The sequence below is a fragment of the Apostichopus japonicus genome, chromosome 9, assembly GCF_037975245.1.
Source record: "Apostichopus japonicus isolate 1M-3 chromosome 9, ASM3797524v1, whole genome shotgun sequence".
Lineage (NCBI taxonomy): Eukaryota > Metazoa > Echinodermata > Holothuroidea > Aspidochirotida > Stichopodidae > Apostichopus > Apostichopus japonicus.
The window spans coordinates 35310537-35324460 of record NC_092569.1 but is presented as its reverse complement, the minus strand read 5'-3'; the positions used below and the strand labels follow the sequence as shown (position 1 = coordinate 35324460).

Here is a 13924-nt window from a genome sequence, read left to right as displayed (position 1 = left end):
TCTACTAATTGCATTGCTTTTCTTTACGGAAAATAGCAAACTCAAAATACCTTTAGTACTAAAAAGTCGCATCCGCTATTTTGACTTGATTTATTAGAAATCTTGTAAACTTTGTTCTAAGCTTCCTTTGGTAAACAGTCTTAAATAAATCTAGCACGGGACCTTCGTGTTGCTTAAGTAAGCTGTGAGGTTCTTAATATAATGTGCTACACATAATGTAGGTAATTATTGATATTGTTAATTAAACAATACGTCTTCAGTGAGACAAAAAACTGAATTATAAAGTTACTTTCTAAGTTTACCCTCTAAATTGTAGCAAATATGAAAGACGGTGTTATCTTACCACTAACATCTCCAAATATTAATACAATACTGTAATAAAGTTTGGAAATTTACGTTAAGTGTTAGCAAACAGTACTCAGATGAGAATACTGAGAATTATAGGATCATTATAAGTACATAAACATTAATAAATAGATGGAATTAATTTGAATCGTTTGTTAAGTCTGTAAATTGGTCAATTTGAAGAAAAAAAAAACATATTAAGATTTTTTCTCAGTTTGACAACTTTGTCTTGAATGTGTTCAATAACAAAGGGACTATCCAGTCGCAAACAAAACTAACAGAGGGCGCTGTCATATCAGTCCTATCTCGTTCCAGCAAACTTGACAAACTGTTGCCATGAGTTTATATTAGTTCCATCAACATGGAATCCTCAGAAGTAGCATAGCTGTACCATGGGTTGATTGCCATATAATCGATGGGAGTGTAGACGTTATTATTCTGCTTCTCAATGTCTGTCTTACTGTCCCAGTCATAGCTATTATTGTGAGTATTTTCCCGTTGGCAGCGACAAATGCGCTTATTGCGCTGATTCTCACCTCAACGGAGACTACGACGGCTCTACTCGAGGAACGCACATGTTCTGGTATAGTTATAGTTTGAACAGTTATGGATGTAGCCTGCAGTACACAGATATGAAAATACACCTGTGTAGACAAAACACTGTATAAATAACATTGCACAAAAGAGCAGCTTTTACTAGGAAAAATAAGAAAAGATCGATACAAATCTTCGAGCATCGGACAGCCAGACGTGCCATAGACAAGAAAGAAGAAGTATAATGCAACACAAATTACAAACGGGACGATTCGACTAAATAATTCATTTTCAAAGGGAATGAGGAGATATTTATTGAAATTGATGTCAAATTATTAATATTAACCAGCGTACTGTTGTTTGATAGTTTGAAAATTGATTATTGCATGAGTCTCACAAAAGAATAAAACATAGTAAACTTGTGCATTTTTCCTTAATTTGTTGCATCCCTCGTAGTCAACCCTCACCCTCCCCCCCCCCCAAGTATTATTAGTTGGTTGGAAATGGACAACTGCAAGTGGATTCCTAACGATTCTTGGTTTCTAGGACATATACACACATTTCAAATCAGTGGCGTAGGAAGGTAGTTTTGAGTGGGGGGGGGGGGCTGAAGACTGATGGCCGGCCTGGGGAGGGGTCTAAGGGGAGGGGGTTCCCCCTCCCCTTTGGATTGTTTTTGCATTCCCAGTAGTACACAGTACACAGATATTGCAGTACACAGATATGAAAATACGGCCTGCGTAGACAAAACACTGTATAAATAACATTGCACAAAAGAGCAGCTTTTACTAGGAAAAATAAGAAAAGATCGATACAAATCTTCGAGCATCGGACAGCCAGACGTGCCATAGACAAGAAAGAAGAAGTATAATGCAACACAAATTACAAACGGGACGATTCGACTAAATAATTCATTTTCAAAGGGAATGAGGAGATATTTATTGAAATTGATGTCAAATTATTAATATTAACCAGCGTACTGTTGTTTGATAGTTTGAAAATTGATTATTGCATGAGTCTCACAAAAGAATAAAACATAGTAAACTTGTGCATTTTTCCTTAATTTGTTGCATCCCTCGTAGTCAACCCTCACCCTCCCCCCCCCAAGTATTATTAGTTGGTTGGAAATGGACAACTGCAAGTGGATTCCTAACGATTCTTGGTTTCTAGGACATATACACACATTTCAAATCAGTGGCGTAGGAAGGTAGTTTTGAGTGGGGGGGGGGGGGCTGAGGACTGATGGCCGGCCTGGGGGAGGGGTCTAAGGGGAGGGGGTTCCCCCTTTGGATTTTTTTTGCATTCCCAGGTGGCCTCAGATGCAATTTGGTGCAATATAGCATACTTCAACACCCACTCCATTTTGTAAAGAATTTTGCATTTTCACCTGGCCTTAGATGCAATTTGGTGCTTTAAATGAGATTTTTTTCTCATTTGGAAATGAAAAAGGGGTTTTCTGACTTGCGGAGCGGGGGGGGGGGGGGCGGAACGATACTTCCGCCCCCCATATTTTTCACGGGGGGGGGGGGGGCTGGCGCCCCCCAGCCCCCCGGTTCCTACGCCCTTGTTTCAAATACTTATATATGGATATGAAGTCATTATCAGGGTTGCCGTTGAACTACTCACAAAACATAGGGTAACATTTTTAAATATATATATATATATTTAAATATATTTAAATATATATATATATATATATATATATATATATATATATATATATATATTACAACATCCCTAAATAAATCATCTAATACCAGCCATGTCAACTGATGACAACGTATTCTGTGGTTGCACATGGTGTTGTTAATCTCATGTACATATTCAACTTAAAATAACGCAATGTTGAAAACAGAGGAACTATCGCTAAATTTGGGAGATGTTTAATTTGTTTGTGGAAAATTAATAATTACGAATCACAAATGATTTCGAGTTAGATAGTCATAGTTAAATGTGTGTAGTATGAAGCTTCGGCGGGGCGAAGGGGGGGGGGGGTGGCTCTCACATCTATAAATCTTCAAGTTGATGATGATGATTTATTTGTTTCAACACATAATAATACAAGGTGAACAAGACAAGATAACTGCAAATAAATAAAATATGTGAAAGGAAGTAAACTAAGAAACCCTTGTGGGCTTAATCGAATAGAGTACTCCCATCAAAGAAAATAGAAAACCTTAACACCTAAAAAAGAACCCCCCCCCCCAAAAACAGATAACCTTAACAAATAAGACAAATAACACTACCCCCGCCCAGCCACCACCACCTACCCCCACCCCTTACAACGGATACAATCAATAAAGGCTATCATAGTAATTTTTCAGATGTCGCCTGAAGGAAGCCACGGAAGTATAGGATTTCAAGTTGATCGGAAGATTGTTCCACAAAGAAATAGATCGATAACGGAGGCTTTGCATGCTCTTTGAATTAAGACAAAAAGAAGCACGTAAATGACCAGCTTGTCTAGTATTATAATTGTGAATAAAGTGACTAATTGTACAAAAGGTAGCAAAACAAATTGGAAGCAGATTGTTCATAGCACGATAAGCAAACGTCAGAACATTTAAAGAAATGAGATCAGTAAACTTGAGCACGTTTAAGGAGAATAAATGACTGGTGGAGCTGAAGACGTCATGCGCCTCACAGCCCGTTTTTGGAGAATGACAAGCTTATTAAGGTTAGCATTGAAAGTACCAGACCAAACTGAAGAGCAGTACGATAGATGAGGAAATATAATACTATAGTAAATAGATCTCAGAATTTTCCTTGGAAAAGAATATTTTAACTTAGATAAAATACCTACACCTCTAGAAACTTGTTTACAAACATGATTGATATGGACTTTCCAAGAGAGCTGAGGGTCAATATACACACCAAGAAATTTAATATTATCGACTCTTTTAAGGCAAATACCACGCATATATAAATCAGCATTTAATCTTCTAGAGGAGTTTCCAAATACCACATAAATTGTTTTATCAATATTCAAAGACAGTTCGTTAGCAGAAAACCAATCATAAAACGCATTTAATTCATTACATATGGTTACTTTAAGAGTTTCTTCATTGCTATCAGAGAAAAAACATATTAGTGTCATCAGCAAAAAGAGGACAATCGAGCAATTTGTAGAGACGTTGCAAATATCATTTACGTTAATTATAAAAGGAAGTGGACCTAATATAGACCCTTGAAGAACTCCAGACTTAACTGAATGATTATCAGAAAAAGAAACGTACTGTTGCCTGTTAAAAAAAAAAGAACTTGAAAAGAGAGAAAGAGCTAGACCTCTAATACCGTAATGTGATAATTTCCTCTGAAGAATTCAATGATCAATGATGGTATCGAATGCTTTGGAAAGGTCTAAAAAACACCAATACAATTATCACCCGAATCAAGAGCACTATGAATTTTATACCAGGGCCTTTTAAAGAAAATTTTAGTGGGTGGGCCATTTCCGAAAAGGGACCATCCCAGGCGCGGCGGAACGGAAAAATTATTGGGGGGCTACTGTGTGGAGACTATCTGAGCGGAGCGCCACCATCGGTTGGCGCGGAGCGTACAAGAATTTTTTTTTTTTTTTTCAAACCCCCAGATGGCCGGAAACGGCACTTCCCGAGTGTTTAATGCTGCGGATACCTAGCCCTAAAATATGGGTCTCAAGCCTGCAATTTCTCAGATTGCACCTAAAAGTCTGTAAAAACATTGTAATTTGTATGTTCGTTGGTGTTTTAAGAGAGTAGCTATTCCTCGTAGTGTACTCGCAAAGACGTTTTTGAGTGTAAGGGCAGTGGCGGAGCTAGGGGTATTGGTCAGGGGGGCAAGAATGGTCTGTAGGGGCGCTTTCGACACTATCTAAGCGGAGCGCCATCACAAGTTGGCGCGGAGCGTACAGAAAATTTTTGATAAAAGATACTCCCTAGATTGCAGGAAATGACCCTTTCCGGGCCTTGCTAATTTGCAGATTAACGGAGAATAAAAAGGTGTCGTCGCCATTTTGTCGGAAAATTACACCAACAGAATATGAAAAATGTCAATAGGTATATGAGAGCGCAATAAAATAGTCAATAATCGCGAATAAGTAAAAAGTAGTGAAAAGCTGAAAAGGGCGCCAGCAGTCCATTTGAGTCCGTCGGGGGGGGGGGGCATCCGCCCCTGACTGTATATATGGACGCTCCGCCATTAAGTAAGGGGATGTTGGAGAACTGGCTGAAATGAGGCATATCTTTGGCCTAAGACGAAGTTGTGTTACGCTTACCGGTACTCACACTCACTGCTTACACTTTTCACGGGGCGTGAAGACGCGGTTGGGGTGACAATGTGGTCTATAGCCAGGGGACAGGCCGAGGGTCCCCCAGCAATTACTAAAATTATTACACCTATATATATAGTATACGTGTGCATCGGACAGATCGACAAGTATGCATTGAAAAATGGGCAGATGCACGTTTCGGAGCCTTGGTAAATATGGGGGGGGGGGGGCTTATCATGCATTTGCCCCCTCAACTTTTCATTGGTTCCGCCGCCACTGGACCATCCTGACACTATCTGAGCGCCACCATCAGTTGGCGAGAGTGTAGGTAGCATACGCCCATTAGAAAGCCCCATTAACTTACACACTAAATCACAAAAGTAATGTGGTCTCTAAGTCTATAGATAGAAGTTTTCACTAGCTAAACGCTACCCATCACCGGATAGCTGACAAGTTGGCCTTTCATGGCACCATCAATTTTCCGTACTATGACGGTGAAGATTTGTTGCTATCCGAGCCGGAAGTTTTCGTCACTTGTAAACAAACCTCTTCACTCAGTGGTAAACAAATTTCCTACGCTGCTCCCTGGAGACCTAAAGGGGTCTAAAATTGCCTCAATTGACCCAATTTTCTCACCACATGTACTTCCATTCATGCTCTTCAACATGCAAGCCACAAAAAAATAGATTATGATTGATAACAGGTCACAAAAGACGTTCTCCCGCTGCTTTTTGGCGCTTTTCCTGAAGGACAACAATCGAGCGGATTGATATAGACTCTAATAGGAGTATGCCACCTGTAGCAAGAATGTTTTATGGAACGCGAAAAGGGAAAACTTATTTGTCTAAACTTAAGTTGTTGCCATCGCCGCTGTTCAACAATTGCTCGACCACGTTATGTAAGAACTAAAAAGAATAGCTCTTCTCAAACTAAATTCAATTTGCACTGTATATGCTTACTATACGCACGTCGTTAATTAGGATATCTGGGTATAGTGCAGACTGTTTAGAAGTATTTTCATTGTTGAGTCTACTAGTAGCAGTATTTGGAGTTCTCATATGGCTCTAGGTGTAACCAGTGAGTTTTTATGGAATTTCCTGGTGTAACAGTAGTAGGCCTAGTAGTTGTAGTGGTACATATCATGCATTCTCCTGCGCTGGTGATGTTTGTTTAATTTCGTGCGAAACGCCTATTTTTTACATTACGGGGTTGAGCAATAATGTTGAACAGCGCGGATGACAACCACGTAAGTTAAGACAACGGAAGTTTTGACATCAACGTGAGTTTGAGCAACAGCATATCAGAACAGCAGCAACAACTTAGATTTAGACAACAACAAACTTAGTCTAGACAACGAAATATGTTTTTCCTTTTCGCGTTCCATAATGCTTTGCCAAATATGCCTCCCAGGTTGCCGGAAATGGCACTTCCCAGGCCTTGTCAATTGCATCTAAACATTTTGAGATCTCATTTTTTTAAATTACACTTAAGAAAAGGTTAATGGGAAACAAGTATTCGGTAAAATCACTTTGTAGAGGAAAACTGAAGGCTTTACGTTACTTTGTAAACTCTGCGTTGTTTATTGTTTTACACAGGTAAGTGAAGAAATAAAAGCACGCTGGGTGCTGTAGGGCATTCTGATGGTAGCCGTAGCCATATATATGCTAAGGGGAATCCATTGGGGAAATTTGGTGTAAATTAATTGTTAAATTTGTGTTATCATTAATTGTTTTATATGCCGAAAAGGGACCTACTTGGGAGGGATGGGAGGGGTATTTGTGCTCAGTGAGTGGGCCGTGAAGGGGACTGAGTGCCTCAATATTCTTAGTTAAAACATTGGGGCACTGATATAGGGGCCAGCAATAAACCTGATAGGCCTACATTGTCTGACACATAGACGTGATAAATATATTTATGAACCGTAGTTTCACATTAGACTGCTACATTGTTCACGCAGGTTAAATCTTAGGAGCTATCTACATTTATTGTGCATTTATTGTGCATAAACGTGATGAGCGGTTAAACTAAACCTTGTGTCCTTTTTGAACGTCATTCATACAGCACGTGCCTAGAATCTTAAGGTTGCAAACTGCTGGCTAATGATATCAGAAGAAATGATATGAACATTTCGCAAACTCTATTTTTCATCTGGTGGTCGAGCAGATGAGAATTTAAAATTAATAACATACAAATCTCACGTAGCACAATGTTTAAGCTCCCTTTGTGGGATACACGAGTCATTATGAGCCTGAATGATACCCCAGCGCATACGCGAATCAGTTACCAAACCTGTCTCCACTCTTAAGAAGTGGGCACGTGTCCCTTGTCCCCCTGCCCCCTCCCTATGATTGACGCCTCTGCTGCTTATACACCTATAGAAGAAATAGGTCTATAAAGTTACACAGTTAATTGACGCAAAGTGCTATAACGTCATTTCATTAGGATCTTCCACAGGTGGTTTGGACTGATGTTCTAATAGTAAATTATTCTAATTCTACTTATAACTTATTCTTTTGTATCTTCTTATATGACCGTTATTTCCCTCTTCAAGGGTGTAGTAGTCGCTCCAAAATGAGGAAGAGCTGGTGTATACATGATCACTGTATGTTTTTGTATTTCACCGATGATGACGAAATTATGGAATGTATCAAAGATCTTCAAAATGGTAGTCAAGGACAATTATAATATTCATTGTAAAGTTGTTAAAGCATTTAATAACATTATTGTTCGTCCATTCAGCCATCTTGTGAACAGGTGTTTTAATAGTGGTATAATGTGCCTAATGAACTTAAAATTACAAGTGCTTTTCCTGACTACAAAATTAAAGTAACAGAAAAAGGCGAAAGATAACTATAGGCTAATTCCTGTATTGCAAGTCTTTTGCAAGATATTGAAAAATTAGCATATCATGTTGCTTTAAATTTCTTTAACATGCATTATAGCATAATGTATGAAAACCAAATTACCAAAAATATTGCCCACTGTGATTTATCCCACTTGTTTGTTTCTGCTAACATTTCAAAACCTCTAAGATATATACATCAGCATCTTCATTCTCAATCAGACGAGGCACCTTCATCAAATTTACACTTTCACCACTTGCCACTTATACGTTGGGTTCACTTGAACTTTGGCAGTTTCGTTCTCTATCTGAAGTTGCTTTAGTTTTACTTCTGTATCTGCCTCTACTTTAGCCTTGTTCAGTTCATGGTCTTGTTCGGAGTTTTGTTTTCTATTTCATGATTTTGTTTACATTTTTCTATTTCAATTTGTGCTTCTACCTTACGTATCTCTAGTAAGTAGTTTATCCACATTTCTTTTGGAAGACCTTCAGGTATCCCTGGTGGACAAGTTTGGTCCTCTCTTTTATCTGTCGTGTTCATTTTCACTTCACTTTTCTCTGATCTTAAATTATACATGATGAACCCTTAAATGGAGAATATGAAATAGCAATTACAGATAAATAACGGTTTACAACCTTAATGTTGTGCGATCTCCACCGCAGTTTCAGAGAGAAAGAGTCCAAGATGAACTCTTAAAAATAAATCTATAAAAGTGACTCAGCTGTCATAGTTGGTTGCTGTCTGTATTCTATATTTTTGTTTCTTCTTCTCTGCCACCAAACAATGACTTCCTCCACCTTGATTAACGCATATGCATTTTTATGTAACAGCTTGTTTTTAAATGGAAGACTCTGCCTCCATAATTGGGCGTTGAATGATCTCCACCGTACAATCAGCTTCACCACTATGCGGTTGTATGATGTCGTTACATACCTTCGGGATCTTGCTTCTTCAGATGTTTTCTGAAACGATTACCATCCATCTGTTTCGCCCAAGTATCATGTGTTGTTACCTATTTTCTGCTAAATTAACAAATCGACTGCATGACTAACACATTAGCTAAAGTTATATCCTTTGAATCTCATTGACTTTTAGGTGGTAGCGGATTTAACACAATGGTAGTGGGCAAACACCGAGGCATTTCTTATTTTAAACCGTCGCCACCATGTTACGTAGTTTGGGGTAATAAATTCAGGACAATGTTATTCGATGCTTTTCTTCTTTTATTATCGGACTCTACAAAATGCCACTGCTTCCTTTCACAATCACAAAACATCCAGCCTTCATCAACAAACTCTGCTACCTTCCAACCTTATCACCGCTATCCTCTCACACAACCTCGGTTCTCCCTTTCCTTATCTCTCGTTAATACCTTCGCTCCTCACCTCACAAAAGCCACAGCCCAACTGCCCTAAACCCCTCTCCTAATCTCTAGCTTCATCCTTTAATCTTACTAGCAAGTCTTTACACTTCTAAGTAATGCCAACTTTGCAATCCCCTCAAGCCATCCCTAGGACATAAGCAGCTTTCTTCTCCTTACTTGCAGACTTCATTAACAATATCTCTAACACAACTCTTGATATCTTGAATTCTATTTTGAGTATCTCTAATGCGAATTATTGATATCTCAAAGTCAATTTTTGATATCTCGAATTCCTTTTTTGATATCTGGAATTCAATTCCAGATATCTTAAATAATGTTCCATTTTTGATGTCTTTCATTAGTCTTGATATCTTTAAATCAATTTGAGATATCTTAAATAAAATTCAAGATATTGAAAATGCAATTTCTGATATCTTAAATTGAAATGGAGATATCTAAAATAATTGGAGATTTCTTCAATTTAATTCGAGATATTTGAAATTAATTGCAGATATCTCGAATTAAATTTTAGATATCTCGAATTAAATTGAAGATATCTCGAATTATCGTATAAATGTTAGCATTGCGTTCCACACGGTCGTTCTTAAGGAATATTTAATAATTATATTAGTACACGAAAGGCATCTATTATTCTTTTAACTTTCAAATTGGATTAAAATGGTTACCTATGTCTCGGCAAGATATCACGATAGATAGGTGACCATTTTAAATCCAGTTTATAAGCTAGGAATAACGTATGCCCTTTGTGTACTAGCACTATATACTTCACTATTGCTTCCTTAGCTACGACCGACATAGCCACAGCCTAAGCAAAGTGCTGACGTGCACCACAAGCTTGGATCAATTATTGTCACTATGAGATGATAGTAAGCTGCTTAATTTGTAACTTAATGTGTGCTACAGTTCGTTTTTACTCGTACAAACGGTTGAGCTGCTTACAAGAGTAATGATCGTTTGTTTTTAATTCGATCCGCAAAAATTTATATTAGGCATAGCCTACGCTACGTGAGACCTACACTAAAGTAAGCTGTGCCGAAATTAGGCCTAGGCTAGCATACTAAGTAATGGTAACGTTGCCTAAAATACTATTAAAGCTTAACTTTTAAGTTAGGTGGCAGAAAGCATTTTAATGTTAGGCTGCAAGCGCTCCTTACGCTTATGAAAGAAATCCCAATTAACTCACAGTGACTATAGTATCTCCAGGTCTGATCCCGGCCAGGCAAGGAGAGGGTGTAGGCCTAGCTGGGGCCGTGTCATTCTGTCATCGGTATATTCCGCCATAGAAAATGTACTCTTTCCGCCATAGAAAAAGTGTCATTCCACTGTGTTACCCCGATGGCGGTAAAGCACTTTTGTAGGCCTATATGCACTGTATATTGCTTCGCTTCACACTATCTAGGCCCACAAAATCGGTCAAAACTCGGGGTGAAGACTCCCTTTCTGCAAGCGACAGAAAGTTAACATATTCAGACGGCCGTACGCGGTTTTGGGCAAGTCTTCAATGCCTTTAATTAAACAATTAGAATCGGTCTTTTTAATAAACAATCAACCTAACTTAATTTGATTTATTCAACGAACTATTAGATATTTGAAGACAGTGTATCGACTCTTATTAACTTACAAATAAAACTATTCAATCAACATGTACATCACAAACTTATCTATTCCCCAATGTTGTCTTAACTACAATTCAGTCTATCCAGCGAACCGTCACAATCGAAGACGGTGTACCTATCCTTCCACGCGAATCAAACCAGTTTCACCGATACATTCCTGTGTTAAAATCCCTTTTTAAAATGTACCTTTCCACCATAGGTTTCGAGCTTTCTGCCATGGCGGAAAGGATCAAAACCTATGGCGGAACGGTATGGAGGTATGTTTTTATGGTGTAATGGCACATGAACTGGCCTAGCTAGAATATACAGGTTTGTTTCTGCTATGAAATGATGCAATATCAATAGTAAAGTATATATTTCTTAGTAAAGTATGTACTATGTAGGCCACTCTGCTGCCCTCTATTAGCCACAAGTTAAAATAAAAGTAAAATAATGAACAACGACAACCGAAGCCTTAAATATAGACAAGGACAATATAATTCCACGTCTACACAGTGATGACGACTGCTGTTTATGATATTAACACCTAAACTCCCTAAATACCAAAACCCATAAAAATGATATTAATACTGAACTATTTTAGACGGCTTACGGAATGTGCTTGAGTTATTGCATAACTGCTACATAAGTTTGACTTCGAGCCTCAGCTGATATTAACTTGTAATTTCACAGTCTGTACCTCTGGTACCAAAATTACATTACATTAAGAGCATTTGACTGTGCGTTCGGGTGTTACAAAATGCTAACCATTTGCAAGCAACTTTCGGGGAGGGTGGGGGGGGGGTCAGGTTCGTGGTCCCTGTGGCTACAGCCTTGTATATATTAAATAAATCAAACATTTAAAAATACATACTAGTATGTTAGGGGTAAGTGTTTGCATTTATCTCCTTTCTCAGGGATCCAAATGGAGATGTGTTTTTGTTTAAAGACAGCAATACGACATACAATTCACTGAACTATGACTAAAAGTACCAATTACTGAATCAAACTTGTTAATAGAAACCTCTCTCGATGCTTAGTAAGCATAAAGCTAATGTGAGGAAGCCTTCTGAGGAGCAATTCACTCCGTGCTATAAAATCAAGTAAGCTATCCAATGTCATATATGCTAGAAAATATTTAGTTTTCTTTAACTAATTTTCTTTTTGCCGTCCCAGTTTTCGTCCATGAAAATGTTATGTGTGTGGTAGTGGAACTTACCTTTCACCTAGAGCTACGTCACTGTTAGCGAAATATTTTGGAGTAGGAAAGCTGGCTCTCAGTTAATTATTCATGCAAAAATATGACTGGCAGTTGTCATCCGTTGGCTAAAACTGCATGTTGGGAACCAACCTTCAGGAACCCTCTCCCAACCCCCCTGGGTACCACGGGTAGATAAAGCACCTATAGCTACACATATAAAGTAGCTCTATGCCTCCAAAGAAGCTCTAGCAAACCATCTTAAACTAAATTATTTTTATTAAAAAAAGCTTTATATCACTGAATAATTTGATATTATCGTACCTTTCCAAAAGGCAAATTAATCCCATTAGATTCAATATCTTATATAATTGACAATATATTTTTTTAAATATAATTCAAAGTCAAATCTATTCAAAGCCCAGTAAAGGCGCTTACATGTTTATTCAATCAGATGTGAGGATACTCGATTCTGCAAACAGGGTGTGACGCAGGCAACCTAGACAAGGAAGTACTGTTCATATAGCATATAGCTGGAAAACTTGTTAATTGGATATTTTTAAATAAACATTGATAGTGTAGAATAGATCATACAGTGCATTTCACGGTATATAAGATATATTGTACTAGTTCACGCATGTTAATTGTGCTGGTTAGTAGGATCTCTTCCTGTCCGTTCGATACTGCTTTAAGTTTGCCCTTCAACGTAAACCGCAGTAACATAGATAATCACTCATACATGTTTCTTTAAAATATCGATATAAGCAGCTTAACTATAACAAGTAAATCAACATTCCAATACTCATTTCCATCGGCTTAGTTGCATTGACGTCGTTTGGCACACAACTACAAATCCCTTTATCATGAACCACACTTAATGTAATATAGATTAAAAGTGATCGTCGTAATTGATATTCCTTTTAAAAACCAAATACATTTACCTTCATTTAATTGCAATACCGTTGCTGTCCTTGGAACTAGAGCCACGATAGTCAATAAATGTGCAATAGGTTGTATGCTGTATTTATGGGAAAAAGGACAATTCAACATTATGCAACTGAAGCTCACTGCACTATTGACTGAGTTTAAGATATAAATATCTGTAAATAATATTAAGTTGGATTGCGCATGTCGAATAGTCTTCTTTACACACAATCAAAACAATACTACAGATGTGCAGTAAATTTGTACAAGCTGTTCACCACATCATATTTCAAATAAAATGATGGCATTAATGGACATCCATACTACTACGGTCATTTCAATAGGGTGTTGGTCACCCCTAAGTAGATACTCTGTGTCATTTGCCATCTTGCACTTCATCGAATATATTTTCGCATGTCATTTATACAAACTCGAATCATGGAGAAATTTTTCGAAGTTTGTTTGACTGTTTTGACGATTTGGAACTCGTTTGGAACAGAAATGGTAAGTCTTTCTATTATTTAATATATGTTACTCCATTGAATATCTTCTGTTTTGAAATAACATAAGTTACGTCAATGTGTTGTTGAACTAATTCTGTTATATTAAATTATGTGACAAAGCGAAGTGTTAGCATCTTCGTAGAAATAGGGAAATATCGATAAAAAATCCTGATAAATTTCAGTTAGAAGGCCTTCAATTTAAAATACTCAGAATTTTTAACTTCGCGAAAGGACAGCGTTGTTTCAAAAAATAACAAAACGTCTTTAATTTAACCACATATATTGGAATAAATACAAAAGGTTACCTCTTACCGGTTGTTCTATGCTTAAATAAATATTCTTTAAATTT

General features: G+C 37.6%; 1 protein-coding gene across 1 annotated transcript in view; it reads right to left on the bottom strand.

Annotated features, from left to right (window-relative positions):
• The window catches only part of LOC139973677 (uncharacterized), a 489233-nt gene that overhangs the window by 245699 nt on the left and 229610 nt on the right, over nucleotides 1-13924 (bottom strand). The window lies entirely within an intron of this gene.